Consider the following 22,178-nt stretch of genomic DNA (forward strand, 5'->3'; position numbering starts at 1 on the left):
TAATTACATACCTGGTACTGAAATTATGTGTATTTGCTATCATATATATTATAAACCTTTATTTACACTTAATCCTATGTGTAAAAGAATTGAGAAAGATAATAATGAAACTATCTTAATTGAAACAAATTTTAGTAAATCGAACGTTACTACAAGAAGATCTATTAAATGGGAAGAAATTATTTTCCCTGAAAACTGGATTTTAGAACAATCTATTCCAAATATCTCTGTTATTAATAGCAACTTTCAACACATCACTCAAAGTAATGATGGAATCATTAATATTGGTTTTAATAATTTACGAAGACATTCGACTTCTTATTCCGGATCTAAATCCAGTCACTCCTTCATCTCTCCTTTAGATTATGAGGTAGATCTACCTTGTACCTCTAGAGCTTCTACTTCTGCTCATAGAGAAGATACATTTAAAAATAACAATTATGAAAGAATCATTATTAATGAAAACAACATCATTCATAAAGATGAGATTGATCCCGAAACAATTTCGGATTGTAATTTTAAGATTTAAATGGATTTTAAAACCTTTCTTGATTTCTCTAAGGGCTCTTCGATAAGAGCTCAGATTAATGATGAATTTAATAATCCCAAATGGGATGATTTTAGAATTTGGTATTTTAAATCCTTTTCAAAAACCGATTTAGATTACTTTGTTAACAATTTTTATAAATTCTGCACTCATCATAATGAAGTTACCTATTATGTTCATTGGTTCATAAAAAAACTTTTACATTAATCATGTTTTGGTTATTGAAAGAGATTTTAAAATTATCTCTGGTTAAATACAGAAATCTGTACACCCTTCTCATGTTCCTTTTCAAATTGAAAAAAATGGTAGAGTTTTTAATTTTCTTCCATTCTCTAAAATTATTGAAAATGATGTTCTACAAGTTACGGTTAAACATATCAATTTAATGATTGAGCAAAATAATTTTTGCAATCTTTATCTTTCGATTATAGGTGAGGAAATTATATCTTTACATGATAAAATTGACAAAATTTTATCCCAAACTAAGACTCAGACTAAGTCTGATTTACTTGATAAAAGTACCATTGTTAAGACTGCCTCTTCTATACAGTCTCCTGTTGAATTAAACAATTTCAAAATTGAACCTTCTGTTTCTGATTTTGAAAAAATCATTTCTAGTAAATTCAGTAAATTAAATATTTCTACTTTAAATAGTGATTTTGAAGAAAGTCATGGCACTAGCTCTACAAAATATGACAATACAGATAATATTAATAAAATGAGATGGGCCGATAAGCCCAATATGTCTAAATTCTATTATAATAGACCAACTCCTATGGATGTTCTTCATGAAGAACAAGAAAACTTCTTCAATACCTCCTATTCGGGAAAAAGCATCTATGAATGGAATATTGATGGCGGTAGTGATAAACATATTTTTACTCAATGCCATCGTATGCTTATGTATAGTTCTGCTTGCAGAATTAGTGGTAACAATGATTTACAAACAGCCCAAGCTATTACTGTTGGTTTTACTGGCCAGCTTAAAGGTTGGTGGGATAATTACCTAAATAATTTAAATAAACAAGAAATTTTCTCTTCTATTAAAATTGAAGATGGTGAAACTAAACCTAATGCGGTTTACTCTCTTGTTCTCACCATTCTCGAGCATTTTACTGGAAGATTTACTAATAAATCTGAAAACACCAAAACTCTTCTTTTAAATATGAAGTGTAAAACCCTTACCAATTTTAGATGGTACAAAGATACTTTTCTATCACGAATTTTTGATATTCCTGACTGTAATCAGGATATTTGGAAAAACAAGTTTGTTGATGGTCTTTCTTACTTGTTTGCTGAAAGGATCAAAAAAGTCCTTAGAAAAGACTCAGATCATATTGCATATGAGGCTTATACTTTTGGCCAAATCGTTAGTACTTGTATTCAAGAAGGATTAAGTCTTTGTAATGAAATCAAATTAAGAAATCAGATCCGTAAGGATAATTTGTTAGAAAGAAAACAGTTAGGTCATTTTTGTGACCAGTTTGGCCAAGACAATCCTGACAAAAAAGATTCTCATAAGAATAAAAGAGAATTTAATCATAAACCTAATTATAAGAAAATAAGAAGACATTATGATAATAAACAGATTAACCATTCTAAAGATAAGCAAGATAGCGACAAGGGAAGAAATCGCTATCATAGAAAGAAGTCCTATAAAAAGGATAGTAATTTTCTTAGCACAATTGTTTGCAGAAAATGTGGTAGAATAGGTCATTATGCTAATCAATGTTATGCTAAAGATAAGATTAAAAATCTTGATATTGATGACGATTTAAAAGAAACCCTTTATAAAATTGTCATGAATTCTGAGGATGATACATATTCTAATAAGTCTGGTTCCTCTAAAGAATCGGATTTTTCCGATGATATTTCTACTAAGAGTGATGAATGTAATAATTGTGCTCTGGGTAAACCCTGTCTTAATTGCATCAAAGATACAGATAATCCTGTTGAAGATGAATATTATAAACTCATGAGTCAGTTCCAAGACCTAAATATTAATGTGTTAACTAATAATAACATTCTTGACTTTCTTAAACAAATTAAGGATCCTAGTTTAAGAGATAAGGTCATTGATCAATTACAAGATTCTGGCCCCTCACCTAGTAATACTAGCACCAGTCTCTCTAGTAAAATTGATAATAATTATTACAATATGGGAGAATTAGATAACCTTCTTAAGCTTAGGAATATTAAGAATAGTCCTATCACTATCAATGATTTGAGTCAAGAGATTTATAATCTTAAAAATGATATTAATATTATTCAAAAGAATAATTTTGAATTTTCGCCGCGTCTTTATATTGTTGAGAAAGGCAAAGAGAAGGAAACTTTTACAGCTCAGTCTCAGTTTATTAAACCCGATGAGTTTGATAATTTAGATAAAAATCATTTATCTACCATTAATATTATTATTTCTCAAAAATGGTATTCAAAGATTTCTCTCCTTATTAATAATTCTTACAAGGAAGGAAGACTTCATTACTATGATTGATAGTGGAGCTGACCTAAGTGTTATTCAAATGGGAAAAATTCCCACCAAGTTTTTTGAAAAAAACTACACATTCTCTTTCTCACGCAGGAGGCGGATCATTAAAAATTAACTACAAGCTTAAAAATGCTTATGTTTGTAACGAAGGTTGTTGTATTGCTAATGACTTTCTTATTGCTGAGGATATTACTAGTCAAATGATTATTGGCCTTCCATTTCTTTATAAGATTTATCCTCTTACATTTATTGACGAAAGAGGAATTACAGGTACTTATAATGGTAAGCCTATTTCTTTTAAGTTTATCACTAAACCTATTCATAAGGTTCTTAACTCTATCCAAGATCAAATTGATTTTAAAAATTGTCAGGTTAATTTTCTCAAAGAAGAATTTAACTCATTAACTATTGAAGATAGATTGAAAAATTCAAAACTTCAAGATAAAATTAAGCTTTTATATAATAAATTCTCTATTGACATTTGCAATGAATTCCCTAATGCTTTTTGGGATAGAAATAAACATATTGTGTCTCTTCGCTATGAAGAAGGATTTAAAGATAGTCAAATTCCTACTAAGTCTAGACCTTGCCAGATGAACTCAGAATATTTAGAGTTATGTAAAAAGGAAATATCGTCCTTATTACAGAAGAAACTTATTTCCCCTTCCAAGTCCCCTTGGTCTTGTACTGCCTTCTATGTTAATAAACATTCGGAGCAAGAACGAGGAGTTCCCAGATTAGTTATTAACTACAAACCTCTTAATAAAATTCTTAAATGGATTAGACACCCTATCCCTAATAAAAAGGATCTTCTTGACAGACTAGTCAATGCTCTTATATTTTCAAAATTTGATTTAAAATCAGGATTCTGGCAAATACAAATTAATCAAACTGACAGGTATAAAACTGCCTTCAATGTCCCTTTCGGTCATTACGAATGGAATGTCATGCCTTTTGGCCTTAAGAATGCTCCTTCTGAGTTTCAACAAATTATGAATGATATCTTCTATCCGTATAGCGATTTTATCATTGTTTATATTGATGATATTTTAGTTTTCTCTAAAGACATTGAGATGCATTTTAAACATCTTGATATGTTTAAAAACTTAATCATAAAAAATGGTTTAGTTATTTCAAAACCTAAAATGATTCTTTTTCAAACTAAGATAAAATTCTTAGGTCATACTATTGAAAAGGGAAACATCATTCCCATTCAAAGAAGTATTGAATTTGGAAATAAATTTTCTGATATTATTACAGATAAAACTCAGTTACAAAGATTTTTAGGAAGTCTTAATTATGTTTCTTCTTATATTAAAAATCTTGCTAACGATTCTGCTATTTTGTATGATAGGCTTAAGAAGAATCCTTCTCCTTGGAGTGATAATCACACTAAGGCTGTTATTAATATTAAGGAAAAAGTTAAGAACATCCCGTATCTTATGCTTGCTAACCCTTTGTGGGAAAAACACGTTGAAACTGATGCCTCAGATTTGGGGTATGGGGGTATTTTAAAACAAATCAACCCTGATAATAAGATTGAATACATCTTCGATTTTATTCCGGTAAATGGAATAATTCTCAAAAAAATTATTCTACTACAGCTAAAGTAATTCTTGCTATTGTTAAATGCGTCCTTAAATTTCAGGATGATTTATACAATCAAAAGTTTACCATTAAGACTGATTGTAAAGCGACTACTTTTATGCTCTTTAAAGATTTTGAACATAATGTCTCTAAACAAATGTTTGCCCGATGGCAATCTCATCTTGCTTACTTCGATTTTGACATTGTTTATAAACAAGGGAAAGATAATGATCTTCCAGACTTTTTAACTCGTGAATATATTTCTTCATGACAGAAATGAGCTATTCTGGAAGAAACCCTTTTTCCTCTCAAAGAGGAAGGGGAGGCAGAGGTTTCCCTATTATTCAGCAAGGGAAGAAATCCCTTTACAACCAGAATATTTCCGGTGTTAGTTCTTCTTCAAAAGGAGACGAGGTCCAAAAGGAGTTTCAGGAATTCCTCAGACAAAGAGGAAAGAATATACCAATGGAGGACAATTCCTCAAAGTCAGAAGAGGAAGAATCATACTCTTCAGTTGCTCAGAAAGAATAAAAATTCTTTGACTCCCCTAAAAAAGAGTTAATTTTAGTCATTGAAAATGACGATGAGACGTTCAAAGAGTCCCCATGGATTCTTATGGATAAGTATCTCCCGGCAAATTGTTGGAAGGTCGAGACTTACAAAACGAGAGGATTCTATGAGAATATCCTCATCAGCTTGGGAAGTGTTGATATTCAACACTATCCTCCTAAGAGTAAGGTGATTAACTACTCCAAGTTCATTATCAAGAAGATCATTTCCATCCAAGAATGGGGGACTTCTCCTTTTGCTGAGAAAAACATTACTAATGAGGTTACTAGGTCAGCCTACGAGTACAATTATTGGGATTACCTACATAGTTTTTATAAAACTCTTTTATATCAGAATCCTAAGCATTCTCACACATGGCTTATAAAAATTTGCGATAATATCAGTAGGAATCAAATTCCAAATTGGCTTTTCTCTTGGTGGGAAATTTTTGGAGCAATGGCAGACATTTTGCCTGAAGAGATTAAATCTCTCCTAGAAGAATACTCTATTAGTTTTTCTTCTTTTAAAACTCACAATACAGGTAGTAAAACTATTTGTATGTTTTGTGTTGATTCCGGTATTCCATGGGTTTGGAAATGGAAACCACAATTCGGGTTCACGACCAATGGTACGCCGTGTTTATGGAGAATTCATACTACTAGGTTTTGGAATAATCTAAATGTTATTACTCCTAGCTCCAATGAGTCACCTTTACAGGAAAATATTCGTAGGATTAAATCCAAAATGGAAGATCATAAGAAGATCTCTGCTAAGAAGACTTCATATAGTCTTCCTTCGTTCTCTGAGTTCTCCAAGCAGTATTTTGACATTTTCTCTAAAGAAAAATTACGGATCTTTATATGGACCACATGAAGAAGGACTTATTCAATGATATTGACTTTTCTGATTCAAAATCAGATGCTTCTATGAGTTCTGTTACAGACCTCCAAGATGCTCAGGATCCTAACGAAGATTATCAAGATCTTTCTTTACAAGAAAGTTTTGATTTGCTCAAATCCTCTCTTAAAGAGAAAATAAAGGAAGGAAAAAGTTAATGGAAGACTGGGAGATTTATCTCGTACGCTTCAGTTCATCACCAGATTGGAACATCTGGGAAGTTCCTTTTCATGTTAGGTTCGATGAAAAATCTAACGAGATCACAGGTAATAATTACTCAGGATTCTTAGAAAGAAGATTACGGCCCTTGAAAATTCTATTCTAATTGGGGAAGGGATTAGGCAGAGGAACAATTTTGTTGTCCAGTCCTTAAAAGATTTTAAGAAGACTCTAAGACTTCTGAAGAAACAAGCTTCTTTAATGGCGATTTAAGAAATTTTTTATCTTAGAGCATTTCAGCAAGATGCATCTACAGTATCCGACAAATTAAATTTCATCATTGCTTACACCAGCAGACCAAGCACTGTTCATGAATAGTAAAAACACTATTCACACTTTTTATACTATTCACACTTTTTTATCTTTTTGAAATCCGGGGCTGATGTCCGGCTCTTTCTCTTTTCTATTTATTGTTGGAGTTTCCAACTCCTTAAGGCAGACTTTTCAGAGACTCTCTCTCTCTCTTTTTAATTCCTCTCTTGTATAATTATCGTGTGGAATATCAGTTGGTTTGAAGTTCTTGGTGTTCTTTAAGGTACTCTTGCTTTCATCTTCAGTCTTTTATTTTTTTTTCAATGATCGCCGCCTCAATGGCCGGCTAGGTTTCCTGTATTAAATCATGGCTTGACTCAACGTTACTTTACTATCATGTGCATTTGTGAAATGTAAGATTTATTTTACTTAAGATATCAAGAGTAGAGTTTGGTTTGACCAGAAGGTATGAGGTTTCCAGTGATATTCATAAGTTAACCATGTGGGCTTGCCTAGTTGCCGTTATGCCGATTCCAGGCGCAGGCGTTTGTGGGCGTTAAGCTTTTTTCAGGTTAACTTATGGACTATGGATGTCCTCAATAATATCCTATCTGGTTTCTAAAAGATCCAACATGATACTATTGATATAATAAGTACGATATAATAAGTACGATCTTGTTTTATATGGTATCAGAGCCATGTTAGTAATGTATGTTTTGTTCTTAAGTCGTGATTTAATACATTTATATATATATATATATATATATATATATATATATATATATATATATATATATATATATATATATATATATAATGTCCTAACACATATTTTTGTGACAAATGCAAATGCCTCAAGGTTGATGAAAGTGTCTCAAAAAGTTTCTTAGTAAAAAATAGTACGATTTTTAGAAGACACATATAAATGCTCAAAATATTATATCGGGACATATATGAGTGTCTGGAAAAGAAAATTGTATCGGGACATATAATAAGTGCCCCATGAGCTATTGCGACGCACAACTACGCGACATTTGTTTTATTTGCCCTTATAGCTGCAAGTGCCTCTAAATGGTATGTTTTAGGACATTTTTCAGTGTCCCTAAAAGACATTTTTGTTGTAGTGGAATGGCAAAAAGGTCCATCCCAAGGGACTTAAACGTACGTTGGTCAAAAAAAAAAAAACAGTGTTTCAAATAAACTCATTCCTATGTCTTTAGTAAAAAATATCCTCCATAATATAATTTTTGTCAATTCCATATATTATGCTCTAACTTCCTTAATATTACACATTGACCCCGGATTTAAACAAATTTATCACATTAACCCCCATTTTAATAATTTTTTGAATTTTTTTTTTTTTCAGAAAATAATTTTTTTCTGAAATTTTTTTTCCGGCCATGTTCCGGCGTTGACCACCGGAGACCGCCGGTCTCCGGCATTGACTTTTGTTTTTTCCGAAAACTTTTTTTTTCTGAATTTTTTTTCCGGCTAGTCAATCACCGTTGACCGCCGGTCTCCGGCTTTGACTTTACTTTTTTTTTTTTTTTTGAATTTTTTTTTTCTTAGAAAAAAGTATTTTAATTAATATTACTGTCTTGGCTGCTAAATTACAGTCTCAGACAGTAATATTATAGTATTACTGTCTGAGACTATAATATTATGAATATTATTTTTCCGAACAGTAATATTACTAATATTACTGTCCCAAATAGTAATATTATTGAATGAGACAGTAATATTACGGTCGGAGACAGTAATATTACAGTCGAAGACAATAAAAATGCAGGCGAAGACGATAAAATTAATTAATACAGTAATATTACTATTGGATACATAATTTAGCAGTCAAGACAGTAATATTAATTAAAATAATTTTTTTTAAGAAAATTTTTTTTTTTAAAAAAATCTATTAAGAGTTAAATTACCGTCTTTGTCAGTTAAATAAATGCTGGACACAGTAATTTAGTAGCCAAGACAGTAATATTAATTAAAACAAAAAATTAGGAAAAAAAAGTCAATTAACAGTTAAATTACTGTCTCCGACAGTTAAATAACTGTTGGAAATATTAATTTAGCAGTCAATACAGTAATATTAATTAAAATACTTTTTTTAAGAAAAAACAAAATTATATAAAAAAAAAGTCAACGCCTGAGACGCGGTCAACGGCGGTTGACCTTCCGGAAAAACATTTCAGAAAACAAAAGTTCTCAAAAAAAAAAAAAAATCAACGTCGGAGACCGGCGGCTGACCGGCGATCTCCGGTGGTGACGGGTAAAAATGGAAATTATGGTTAAAATTGGTTAATTGGTGAAATTGGGCTAAATTGGGGTGTAAATCATGAAATTGGAGTTGAATTGAGTTTCAATGAATTGAGGGTAATTTTGGTATATATAAAAGGATTTTCCTTATTTGCAAATAAGTTTGAATGAGCTGGATTTATTTGAAATACAAAAAAGTTGGATGTCCCTCTTTTAATTAAGTGCCCTTGTCATGGGTCTATTTGCCATTTGCCCTTATTCATAAATGAAACATAGTATTTTCAAAACATAGGTTTCAAAATTTTCAACACTTAGGTGTTGAGAACATGTCTGTTTCATTAAAAAAAAAAATTGTTTTTTCTTCTTTCCCAGATAACAAATGGAAGACATATGTTAGATGGGTCTTTCTAGCGTACGATCGCTCAAATCGTATATGAGGTCCGATAGGGTCTCATTGGCCGCCACGTGTCCAAAAGTAAATGTTTATTTAAATTATAATTGTGTATTGTCATAAATGCCCTTATGCTACAGAAATTAAATTTAAACATTAAAATTAATAAATTAAATGGAAAGGACTTTATTATCCTTGTATGACTTCATCTCTTCAACAATTCTCTCCTGCTCGTGTCGTTTCATTTTCTAATCTTGAAGAGAACTTTGACATCTGGTAATCCCACATATTTTTGGCGACAAAACCCCACAAATTTCCGGCGAAAAACCCCCACATATTTCCGGCCAAAAAACCGCTGCACTTGGGATGTCGAATTTTGATGAATCAAGTATCTCATTAATTGAATATGTTGTGTGTTATTTGAAAAATTAGCGGTTTGATTAAGTTTACTCGCATTATTCGATTTAGATTACAACGGCGTCGACGAATTAGATCACAAGAGCGGGGATGAATTAAAGCACAACAGCGACGAGAAGGATTCAGCCTCGTCAACTTGGGCAGAAGAAGGTGTTTCGACTTCGAACCGAGAAGGGAACAATGGCGACGCAGACGATGAAAGTTTGCAACTCGTTCAACGATTTACAACACTAACATTTGGTGATGCAAACGAAGCAGGTGCGCATTATCAATGTTTCGCGCAACTGTGTGGATTTGACATTCTCAAGAACTCTGTGAAAAGGGTAGGCGACATCATTTTGAATAGGGTATGGGTTTGCTCTCGATAGGGCCACCGTAAGGAGAGAATTGATGAACGCGATCGATTGCGTGGTCATAAACCAGAGACGCGGTGTGGATGCCCTGCTCTATTTCGTGTTGCTCTCAATCGTTCTATTGGGATATACAGAGTGACTGACTTCGAGCCTAAGCACAATCACAGTATGGAAACCCCCAATACCAGCCATATTCTTCGTTGCAATAGGTAATTCTATCTTAGGTTGGTTGACTGGAAATATTCGTTTGCCTGAAATTTACACATCAAATTCATTTAAATGTACCCCTGCCTGTTTGTTGGAAAATTGGGTACAGAATATTGACTCCAGCCACAAAGATAATGTTCAATACGATGACCCATGTAGGGTGCAAACCTAGTCAAGTTCTGGACCTTCTGGATCATCTCGGTGGAGGCAGTGCAACTGGCGTTTTGAATACGAAGGACGCCTACAACTACTTGAACAGTGAAAGGTTGAAACGGATTGAATCAGGGGATGTGAATACTCTATTGGGTGTACTTGACGGGATGAAGTTGAAAGCCAAAACACTGGAATACAAACACGGTATCGATCAAGGTGGAGCTCTAACAAGAATATTTTGGCACGACGGTATATCAAAAGCCGAGTATGAGGAGCTTGGTGATGTCTTAGTATTTGACAGCACCTACAAGACCAACATATATTGTTTTCCAGTAGTGTTGTTCTGCGGAGTCAGCTCCCATCTGTGCACATGTATTTTTGGAGTTGCTATTATGTACAAGGAGACAACTCAACAATACATGTGGTTGCTGCAGACTTTGCTAGAATTCATGGGAGGAAAGCCACCCAAAGTTGTTTTGACAGATCAAGATGGGGCAATGCGCGCGGCCATTAGGATTGTGTTTCCTGAGGCAGCCCATCGGCTTAGTTGCTGGCATATTTCATGTAATGTCGAATCAAACATAAAAAAGCCAGGCTTCTCGACAGAATTTTCCAATTTAATGAATATGCCATGCTCCGTACCCAAGTTCGAAGATAGGTGGTCTGCATTGATTGCTAAATTTGGTCTTACAGACGATCCATACCTAGCTGATCTTTACGAAAAACGCAGTCAATGGGCAGAATCATTTTTTCAGGACCAATTCTTTGCTATGATGATGAGCACACAACGTGCGGATTCAATGAATGCCTCACTAAAACAGAAAGTGCGTGCTGGTTCCACACTTATAGATTTTTTCAGACAATACCACACAGTGGCTTGTCGATGTTGGCAAGCGGCTCACATCTGCTTTCTCGTATCAGCAGACGGACAACCTCTACACCAGTGGGAGTGTTAAGATGAGGGAGGACGGGATTGAATTTAATATCACCCCGACTGACGGGGATGATGAATCTTGTTCACCACTACATTCTGACAGTGAGGATACAATTCATAGTGTCAAACGTCCCAGAAATGTGGTCGATCCTTGTAAAATTGTTTCAAAAGAAGGATCCATACGAAAGAAGCAGTTATGCTCGTTTTGCAGGTTAGTTCTACGTATCTATTTAATATACATACATAAATTTGAGATGAGTATTATTTCTAATAGTTTATTTGAGAATTTTTAAGGAAACCTGGACACAAGACAACTACTTGTGAGCTTAATCCAAAAGCGGGTTTTCCGTCTCGTGATAAAGTTAATTCTAAGCAATCAGCAAGTGGTTCCGACAATGTGGGCAGCAGAAGCTACGTTCCCTACTTTTCTCCAATGTCATCGGAGCACAGTCTTGCCGACACGAATGTGGTGATACATTCAAATATTCCTTACAATATGCACCATCAACGTTCTCAATACCTGGTTTAACAATTTATCTTTATGAAGCATCTATTCAATTATTTCGCAAATATGAGAATGGCAATTTCTTCTTCTAATATTGAAGGATTGAAGCAACGATGACAATTCTCTCCAGACCCCAGCATTTGTGGAAAGTGTTGTCCAATGAGACCACCACGACCTCGACCACCAATGTGAATATCCGTCTAATTTGTAATTGCTATTATGTAAATTTGCATATAACAACATTGAAGAACGAGATCTATAACATTTAAAAGACACAAAATATAAAAAAATAAAGGAATTTTCACAACCAATGAAAATATGACAACCCACAAAACTTAACTGTCATACGATAATATTGTTCATGAAGCAACCGTTAACAAACCACTTGGTGTATTTATAACAATAACAAAACCTGGATACAAACACAAGCATTGATATCATTCGCCCTATGCACCGTCGGGGGAGGAATGGGGCAATTTAGTCAGACCACCGATGGAAAGAGCTTTAATCTGAGCTTCCAAAGCGGCAACTTCACCACGCTTCAACTCCAGTTGCTTATTCAAATATTCATGAATGAAATCCCGCACCATAATGCACCCTCTTTCACCCGTAGCCGGAGTGGACGAGGTGGCAAGTTTGGTGAGATCGTCCACCTTCGCATTACACTGAAGTAGCTCACGGCTCACTGTGATCGCACCTGGTCTGTGGTTGTTGAATCTCCCAGACCAGTGAACCTTGTATTCCTGCTCACGCAGAACTGCAAAAATCAGAACAGGGAAATACAGAAATCGTGGCCTTCTCTCTGCCTGATGTAAGATCTGGCGAAATACATATTCCCCAATGTTGAAATCCAATCCCCGACCCACGGAGAATAGTAACTCCGCCTTACCCAGTGACACGTCATTGTCACTAGTCGGGTACCAATTGGATGAGCCAATCTCGTGCAGAAGCCAATATTTCTTTGTCAGGTGGTCCCGCGAAACCCCAGACTCCGGCCAGTTATCTCTCTCGCAATCTCCTCAGCTGAAGCCCCAGATGTCACCCCTCCGACGTCCTTGGTGCCCAAAACCTGATTCAACCTAGTCGGGTTGAACTCAAAAACCTCCCCGTGGACATAGACTTGCCCAAAATATGCGGATCCACTTACCCCAGCTCTTTTCTCCAAGTTCGCATAAAAGTCATGCACAACCCCTTCCTCAAAAGCTATTCTGGCCGGATTATCCGCCAACACTACGGTCCCCATGAAATGGCTCCATTCCAAGAGATGAGTGACACTCCAACGGGTCAAACTCCCGTGAACCGGCCTCTCAACCATAAACTTCAACCCTTCCAATTGTTCTCTCAACCTCGCTGCCCTGTCATTGTAAAAGAAGTAATCCCTAGCAATCAGTTTGTCGTAACCCATCTCAAATAACCCGTCGTCGGTTGATCTGCAAACCGATCTCTGTATTTTACGCGAGCAAGACATTATGTAAGTTTGGGTTGAGGAGGGAGGGAGATATAATTGAAGATGAGAAGATGACTGAATATTTTCAAGCTGATTCTCACACTACGGCCTGATATGGATGGTGCGGTTAAAAGAAGGTTAGATGAAACCCAAGCGTCTTGAGGATATTTGCACGACAACCGAGGTTGTGGTTAAAATTTTCATATTAGATGTTATAAAATTATGTCCAAAAATAAATATTTAATTAATATAAACTTCAATACTAGTTAGATTAGAACATATTATTATATTACGGTGTGAAATAACTTCAATACGCAGGATGTTTTTTTATATATTTCAAATGGTTAAATATCAATATTCGACATTCACAATACATCAACAAATAAACATATTATAAAGGCAAAAAACTTCTTATCATTTATATTAAATTATAAATCAAACTGTTTAGTATACGTACTGCATTACAAATTAAATAAGTAAATTCCACAAAAAAAAAAAAAAAAAAACTAGAACCCTTTGAAGTGTAGATTTATGAATGTAATTAAAATTAAATTAATTGAATACAAACATTTCAAGTGTGTTTTGTACCTGCATATCGAAATAAAAAGCACAGATCTATACAGAAATGTCATAATCGAATTCAACCAGTTTGTTACGATTCCAAAGAAAAGTAAATTGGAATCCAAACAATTCAAGTGTGTTTTCTACCTGCATATACAAACCAAAAGCAAAATACTATACAGAAATGTCATAATTGAATCCAACAAGTTTGTTTGGATTCCAATGAAAAGTAAATTGGAATCCAAACGATTCAACTGTGTTTTCTACCTGCATATCCAACCCAAAGTATATCACACCAAAAAAATATTCATATTGTTCAGTTGAAATAAAAATAATAAACCAAATTTTACATATTGTTTTCAAAAAAATAAAATAAACTGCAAAATTAAAAACATTGTTTGGAAAAAAAAATAAACTGCAAAACTAAAAATATTGTTTGATAATCGCTAATTAATAATAAGAACAAACTTGACTTTCTTTAGATAATCATGGATGAGAGGCATCATTGGGCTGCCTGGGCACCTGTTCTGTAACAGTGTCGAAGAAACTCCAAACTACAAGCTCATTTGATAACTCCATTGGAGTAGAAAATTCCTATCTTCAATTATCAAAACTGAGTATTACAAATAAATAGTTTACAGAATAACAAAAATATTACAATTTTTTTCACTGATTACTATGTAGGGACCATGATAATAAACCCTAATATATACGGGATCATTCCAAACAATATGGAAGCAATTTACAAGCAGATTACAAACAACATGAAATGGAGTCCAACCAACGAACTCAATAATTACGTGCAAAGCATTTCAGTTACGACAAAAAAATGTGGATTATGTACCTGCAAAACAAAGGTCAACTGCCGCACACAATATGAACATAATATGCACACAATATCATCCAAAATCAAAATAAAATTTAAATATTCAAACATAAAATTAAAAAAAAAAACAAAAAAAAGAGCAGTAATTTAAAATTGTTTAAAATACATACCAAATAAAAAAAATTGTTTTTAAATTAATGGGGGTGGGAAGATGGCTGTCCGGGGGCTTCGGGGAGAGCATCCAACAACGACTGCAAATAGGCGATCTCCTGGCGCCTTAAATCCTACTGCCTCAAGATATGTGCACGGAATGTACCGAGCAGCAACAAATAAGCATCATTGGACGCCGTTGTCGGATTAGGCGGGAGGGTTGGGTGTATAGGCAGATCGTCAACCCTATCGCTCTCCAAGAGATCTTGGCCGATTGTTAGAGGCTCCGTTGGAAAGTTCCAAACGGACCCAGCCAACGAGGGTTTGTAACCCTGCTCACATAACAACACAAAAATAAGAATGGGAAACGTTATTGTGAGTGGGTTTACCTCAGCCTTTCGCATGACGTGGCGAAAAATGAATTCGCCCAAGTTGAACACAATCCCCCGGCCGAGACAGTACAAGAACTCCGCCTCCTCCTCGGTCACGTACTCCTTGTCAAAGCTCGGAAACCAGCTAGAATAGCCAACTTGGTGTAGTAGATAGTATTTCCTTGTCAGGTACGTGCTCCGCATACCTACCCCATGTGGCCATTCACTTGCTCTCCCACCGGTGAGCTCCATGGCCAACTCCTCGTACAATGCACCGGAATGTTTGCCCTCGTCTGCCCTCCCCAATAACCCGTTTATCTTCCCCGGCGTGAACTCATACCACCGCGACCGGACGTACACACGCCCGAAACCCGGAGATCCAACCTCGAAAGTCGCCATTTCAAGATTGGCGTAGAATTCGAGGATAACATCTTTCTCAAACCTCCGGTTTCGGGATGTTCTACCATCTCAGCGTGAGTTAGAAGCCCCCCCCCCCCCCCCCCCCCCCCCCCCCCCCCTCCTCAGCAGTGGTCGATAGTCCTCTCAGCCAAGAACCTTGCCGACGAAAGGTATAGTCGCCGAATTTCAGCCCTTTGGTTAAAAAAATGGTAAGTGAATGGTTGTTTCAAGTCAATATCCATTTTTCAGATGGGTGGTGAGAATAATGGTTTTTCTGGTGAGAGAGAGATATATTTGCAGATAGAGATATTTGCAGAAAGAGAGAATGGCAGTGAGAATAATTTGAGAGAAAGAGAAATGTCTATGGAATTCTGGAGATGGAGGGTTAGGGTTAGAGAAGCGTCAAAAGGTGTAGTATTGCACTAATATCGAGACAGTTAAACGGTGGATTTCGTGTAACCTAATCCTGGTGGCTCATCTGCTGCCACATGTCCTATGTTGTATTTTTGTAATGGGCGGTGCTAAAAACCCTAAACTTGAAAACCCGAAAATTTGTTCTTTGATTCTAGTTTTTGACATTAAAATGAATATATTTAAATAAAATGCATGAATATTTATGATAGATTATTTAGTTAAAATTTAGATGATTCTTTTTCCGGGATGCACGTTTGCATATCAAAATCATTAATTACCAATTTAACACCTCATTTAATTCCTCATTGCATTGAATTACATATTTATTTCCTGGTCGCACTACAAATCCCACCCGATATTTAATAAAGTATGCAATAATATAAAATTTATTACCCAACTTTCTCTCTCCAGAATTTGGAGAATTGATATAATTTCCATTACAGTATCCCACGTTCTACTTTATTGAACTCATACGCAAAATTAAATGCGAAAGGATGCCTGACTGCGTATATGTCACATCGACACATGCTAAAACAGGCGGCAATGAGTATTTTCGATAATAGTGCACTTGTCTGAGTGGTTTTGTCAATAAAGAAGGAATTTGTTACATGGCCAGCATCTCACTATTATTATTATTATTATTATTATTATTATTATTATTATTATTATTATTATTATTATTATTATTATTATTATTATTATTATTATTATTATTATTATTATTATTATTATTATTATTATTATTATTATTATTATTATTATTATTATTATTATTATTATTATTATTATTATTATTATTATTATTATTATTATTATTATTATTATTATTATTATTATTATTATTATTATTATTATTATTATTATTATTATTATTATTATTATTATTATTATTATTATTATTATTATTATTATTATTATTATTATTATTATTATTATTATTATTATTATTATTATTATTATTATTATTATTATTATTATTATTATTATTATTATTATTATTATTATTATTATTATTATTATTATTATTATTATTATTATTATTATTATTATTATTATTATTATTATTATTATTATTATTATTATTATTATTATTATTATTATTATTATTATTATTATTATTATTATTTATTATATTATTATTATTATTATTATTATTATTATTATTATTATTATTATTATTATTATTATTATTATTATTATTATTATTATTATTATTATTATTATTATTATTATTATTATTATTATTATTATTATTATTATTATTATTATTATTATTATTATTATTATTATTATTATTATTATTATTATTATTATTATTATTATTATTATTATTATTATTATTATTATTATTATTATTATTATTGTTATTATTATTATTATTTATTATTATTATTATTATTATTATTATTATTATTATTATTATTATTATTATTATTATTATTATTATTATTATTATTATTATTATTATTATTATTATTATTATTATTATTATTATTATTATTATTATTATTATTATTATTATTATTATTATTAAGTTGAAGTGCAACAATAATGTAAGGTTATTATCTTAATTGTTTTAATAATAATAAATATTATTATTTTTATAATTATTATAATTATAATTATTACTATTATTACTATTATTATATACTGAAATACTATAAACGAAAACATAAAATAAAATTGATAAACAGTTATTCGGTTTCTCGGTTTTCGGTTACGTGTCAAATTGGAAAAGGGAATGGAGGGGGTATTATATTTAATCTACTCAAGTAAAAACCCAGTCATAGAAACTCCCATCAAAATTACATCTCTAATATCGTGCCAAACAAACTGCCGGATATCTATGCCGTTCACCGCCTCAGTTATGCATACAGCTCGGAAAAAAAGAAGGAACGATGACTTTCGATGCAACAAAAAGGTCATGGCGTATGGTGATAGACTCCGCTAACTACTGTCTAAAGGGCGTAAGTGTTCTCCCTATTATCTTCGATTGTGTATATGTTTGTTTATATTAATAAAATTATTATTGTGTAGAGAATTCCTTCCGATTTCGTTGATCGGAACAGCGGGATATGGGAAAAAACTGCAAAGCTAGTGGTGAAGGAGGGGAAATTTTGGATCCTTGATGTCCATCTCCATCGTACCGACAACAAGTCTTATTTCTATGGACATGCTTGGTATGATATGTTAAAACACTTGCATATGGGGATTAACGAGAGCCTTGAATTCACTTACGTCGGCCAGTCGACGTTCGAGGTGACTGCGTTTGGAATCGGAGGATCCTTGAAGAAAATGCCGTATACGAATAACACCGATAATAAAACTACTCCACATATAGAAAGTGGGCTTTTTACAATGTGGATTTTTTTTTTTAAATTATTTGTTTATTAACATTACAAAATATTAAACCACTAATTCAACTGATTGTTCTTCTTTGATTCAAAAGTTACCAGTTCTGAAGACGAGTATTCCGATCATGTGGAATACCGGGTACCCGGTCCTAAGTGCGTTTAGACCCAACCCAAACGTACGAGGGGCGGGGCCAGGCGGTGCTGGGCCAAGCGGTGCTGCAGACAACCCAAACAATGAAGAAGATGCCGATCCATATATTATATATGAGGTTTGAAACACGTTGGTGTTTTTTACAAAAGTGTTTTTAACTCTCTTACTTTCAAACTAAATTTTAGTTATGACTTAGTGGGCTAAGTATTGTGACTTAGTGGGCTAAGTAGTGCTTAGTGGGTTTAATTATGGATATTATTCTAACTCATTAAACTAACCCACTAACCCATTATCTTGAGTGCTCTTGTGGTTGGTTTTCTTGCAGATCATGGGCTGAGTAGTGGAAGCTTGGAAAGTCTATAAATACCAAACTCAAGACTCAAGAAATTAGTAGATTCGAAGAAACAAAAAAACCGAGTGCTGAAGTTTATCTACGAGAGTTTTAGTGTGTTTCTAGGATCTATTGTACGTACTCCTTACGAGTACATTATTTGAAATCTAGAATTTTTAATATTTCTCTTTTTGTTTCTAGATTTGAATGTAAGAAATGATCATGAGAATGATTCATTCATAAGGAAGAAGTTTTCGTACATCTTCCATTTGTATTCTTGGAATACTATTTGTTTAATATAATTTTTCCGTCCTGTAAAGGGCAAGTTCACAAGTTCTTACTTGTGAACAGTTTAGTATCTGAGTATTGTCTTTATATAGTTATTTTTCCGCTGCATGTTTATTTAAGTGTCATAACACTTAAGACAACATCTCTGTATTAAACGAATTCGGGACCATAAATTCTTTCAATTGGCATCAAGAGCCAACACTTGACGTATACTAAGTGTTTGTTCATATTTCCTTTACAGAAACGAATTCGTGATGGATACTCAGATGACTGCTTCTATGCGACCTCGTGTACTTGATGGCACAAACTACACCTACTGGAAAGTCAAGATGAGGGCGTACATCAAAGCCATTGATGAGAGAGCCTGGAGATCTATTCTTACTGGATGAAAGCCACCAACAATCACAGATGCGGATGGGGATGTATTTCCAACACCAGAATTACGGTGGACAGCAGACGATCTATCAAATGCCAATCAAAACTCAAAGGCGTTAAATGCAATCTTTAATTCAGTAGATTTAACAATGCTTAAATTGATTTCAGTATGCACTTCTGCAAAGGATGCATGGGAGGTTCTTCAGCTACATTGTGAAGGATCAGACAGTGTCAGAAGAACTAAGCTCAGATTACTCTCTTCCAAATTTGAGAGACTAAGGATGGAAGAAACTGAAACAATTTCTCAGTACAATGAGAAATTGATTGATTTAGCTAATGAATTTCAATCCTTAGGTGGTCCTTTGAGCAACGAGACACTGGTGAATAAGGTATTGAGAACTCTTCCAGAAAGATTCAGCATGACAGTTACTGCTATTGAGGAGGCCAAAGACACATCATCTCTACGTCTGGACGACCTAATTGGTAGCTTAAAGTCTAGAGAGATGAACTTCGAAGATCAAAGAAAGGAGAAAGGTAAGGCTATCTCAAATGGAAGAAGTTGCTACGGAATATGATGATGATGCAGAGGAATGTCTCAACAATGTGGCATTTCAAATCCAAAAATTCAATAGGGCATACAGATGAAGTGGAATCAATCCCAGACAGTTATTTCCAGAAGGCTCTCCACAAAATCGACAAACTCAGCCCCGGACAGATCTATTCCACAGAGAACATTTCCTCAAACATCTTCTCAAAACACTTCAAAAAATTCTTCATTTATTCGTTCAAATTCTGAACCACCTAACTTGGATCATATTAAATGCAGGGCATGTTCAGGATTTGGACATTATGCTAATGAATGTGCAAATACCTTGAGAAGAAGAGGAATGAGTCTGATTTGTGCTGTCAGTGATGAACAGACAGAGGAGCAGCAATCTTCTAAACAGGCTTTTTCTGTCAGATATATCACTGAAAATTCTTCGGAAACATAATCACAAGAAGTTTCTCTAGATGTTGCAACACTTTCTGAAACACTTTCAGTAACTGAAATTTCTGAGTTAGATGATAACCATTATACATGTTTAAACTCTATTTCCTTGGATGCAGCAGAATCAAGTAAAGAAGCAGTTAGAACTGAGGAAGAAATGTGCAAGAAGTTGTTCAGCGACTTGGAGAAAAAGACTCAAGCTCTAGATGCAGCCAACAAGGAAAATTCTTCCCTCAAAGATACAATCACACATCTGGAGGTTGGTATCACCAAGAAAGATCTTGAACTGGCAAAGGTGAAAGATGAACTCAAAGAAGCAACTCTAGCAATCAAGAGGATGAATACCGGCACAACTAAACTCGAAGAGATTGTGTCACTGGAAAAGTACAACAAAAATGAAGGTCTAGGGTTCAAAAAACAAGTGAAGAAATACAAGCCAGCAAAGAAGAAGGAAATTGTCTTTGTAAAAGAGAAGGGTTCAAATGGAAAAGAATGCAGAAACTCCACACTCACCACTCCAGAGTCCAGAATAAGGGGATACATTTGTCATTACTGTTTCTCACCAGGACATATTCGTCCATTCTGTGAGAAACTAAGTACTGACAAAATGTTGTACAGGATGAGTCACAACACTCCAGGGAACATCTCCAAGAAAAAGGTAGAATTTACCAAAAAGAAGTGTAGAATATGGACTCCCAAAGGTAAACTTATGTGCAAAGCAGTATACACTTCTTTAAATGCTAACATTTCAGGTTCATGGTACTTTGATAGTGGATGCTCTAGGCACATGACTGGAACAAAAGAATTCCTATCAAACTACCATACACTCAATGGAGGACGTGTAACCTATGGAGGAGGAGCTAAAGGCAAAGTGGTTGGACGTGGAACACTCAGTATTGAGGGACTTCCAAAACTTTCAAATGTCCTACATGTTGAAGGATTGGGGTCAAATCTCATCAGTATCAGTCAATTGTGTGATGATGATCTACGTGTTCAATTTGATAAATACTGTTGCTCTGTGTTTGATAATCAAAATCATTGTGTAGTGATAGGTTCCATGTCAATGGATAATTGTTATCAAACAGGTGATACCATCTCATGCAAGAGCTCAAGAGTAAGTGAAGTAGAGCTGTGGCACCAGAAAATAGGCCATACAAACTTCAAAAATCTGAAGCTGCTCAACAAGTACAATGCCATAAGAGGAATTCCAGATCTCAAGATCAAAGACATTCCTATATGTGGAATGTGCCAGAAGGGAAAGCAAACTAGAGTGTCACACAAAGTGTTGCAACACGTTGGTAACACCATTTGTTTCGAACTTGTACATATGGATCTTATGGGTCCTATAGAGGTAGAAAGTCTAGGTGGTAAAAAATATGTATTTGTGTGTGTTGATGATTTTTCATGCTTGTATATCTTGAAAAATCATCAACACACACAAATTTCTTGAAAAAATATGTACAGATTTCTGAACACTTCAAGTATATTCTAACAAATATGTATTTTTTAAGAGAAAAATCTGATACTTTTGAAGTGTTCAGAAATCTGTACAGGTTTGTTAGAACTCAATTCCAAGTTTCTATTCGTAGAATAAGGTCTGATCATGGAAAAGAACTTGAGAATGCTTTATTTCTTGCTTTTTGTAATAAAAAGGGTATCAAGCATGAATTTTCTGCTCCAAAAACTCCTCAGCAAAATGGTATTGCTGAAAGAAAAAACAGAACTATCCAAGAGATGGCTAGGGTAATGATGAGTGCCA

The sequence above is a fragment of the Erythranthe guttata genome, chromosome 2 (genome assembly GCF_056151865.1).
Source record: "Erythranthe guttata isolate IM_541 chromosome 2, IM_541, whole genome shotgun sequence".
NCBI classification, from domain to species: Eukaryota; Viridiplantae; Streptophyta; class Magnoliopsida; order Lamiales; family Phrymaceae; genus Erythranthe; species Erythranthe guttata.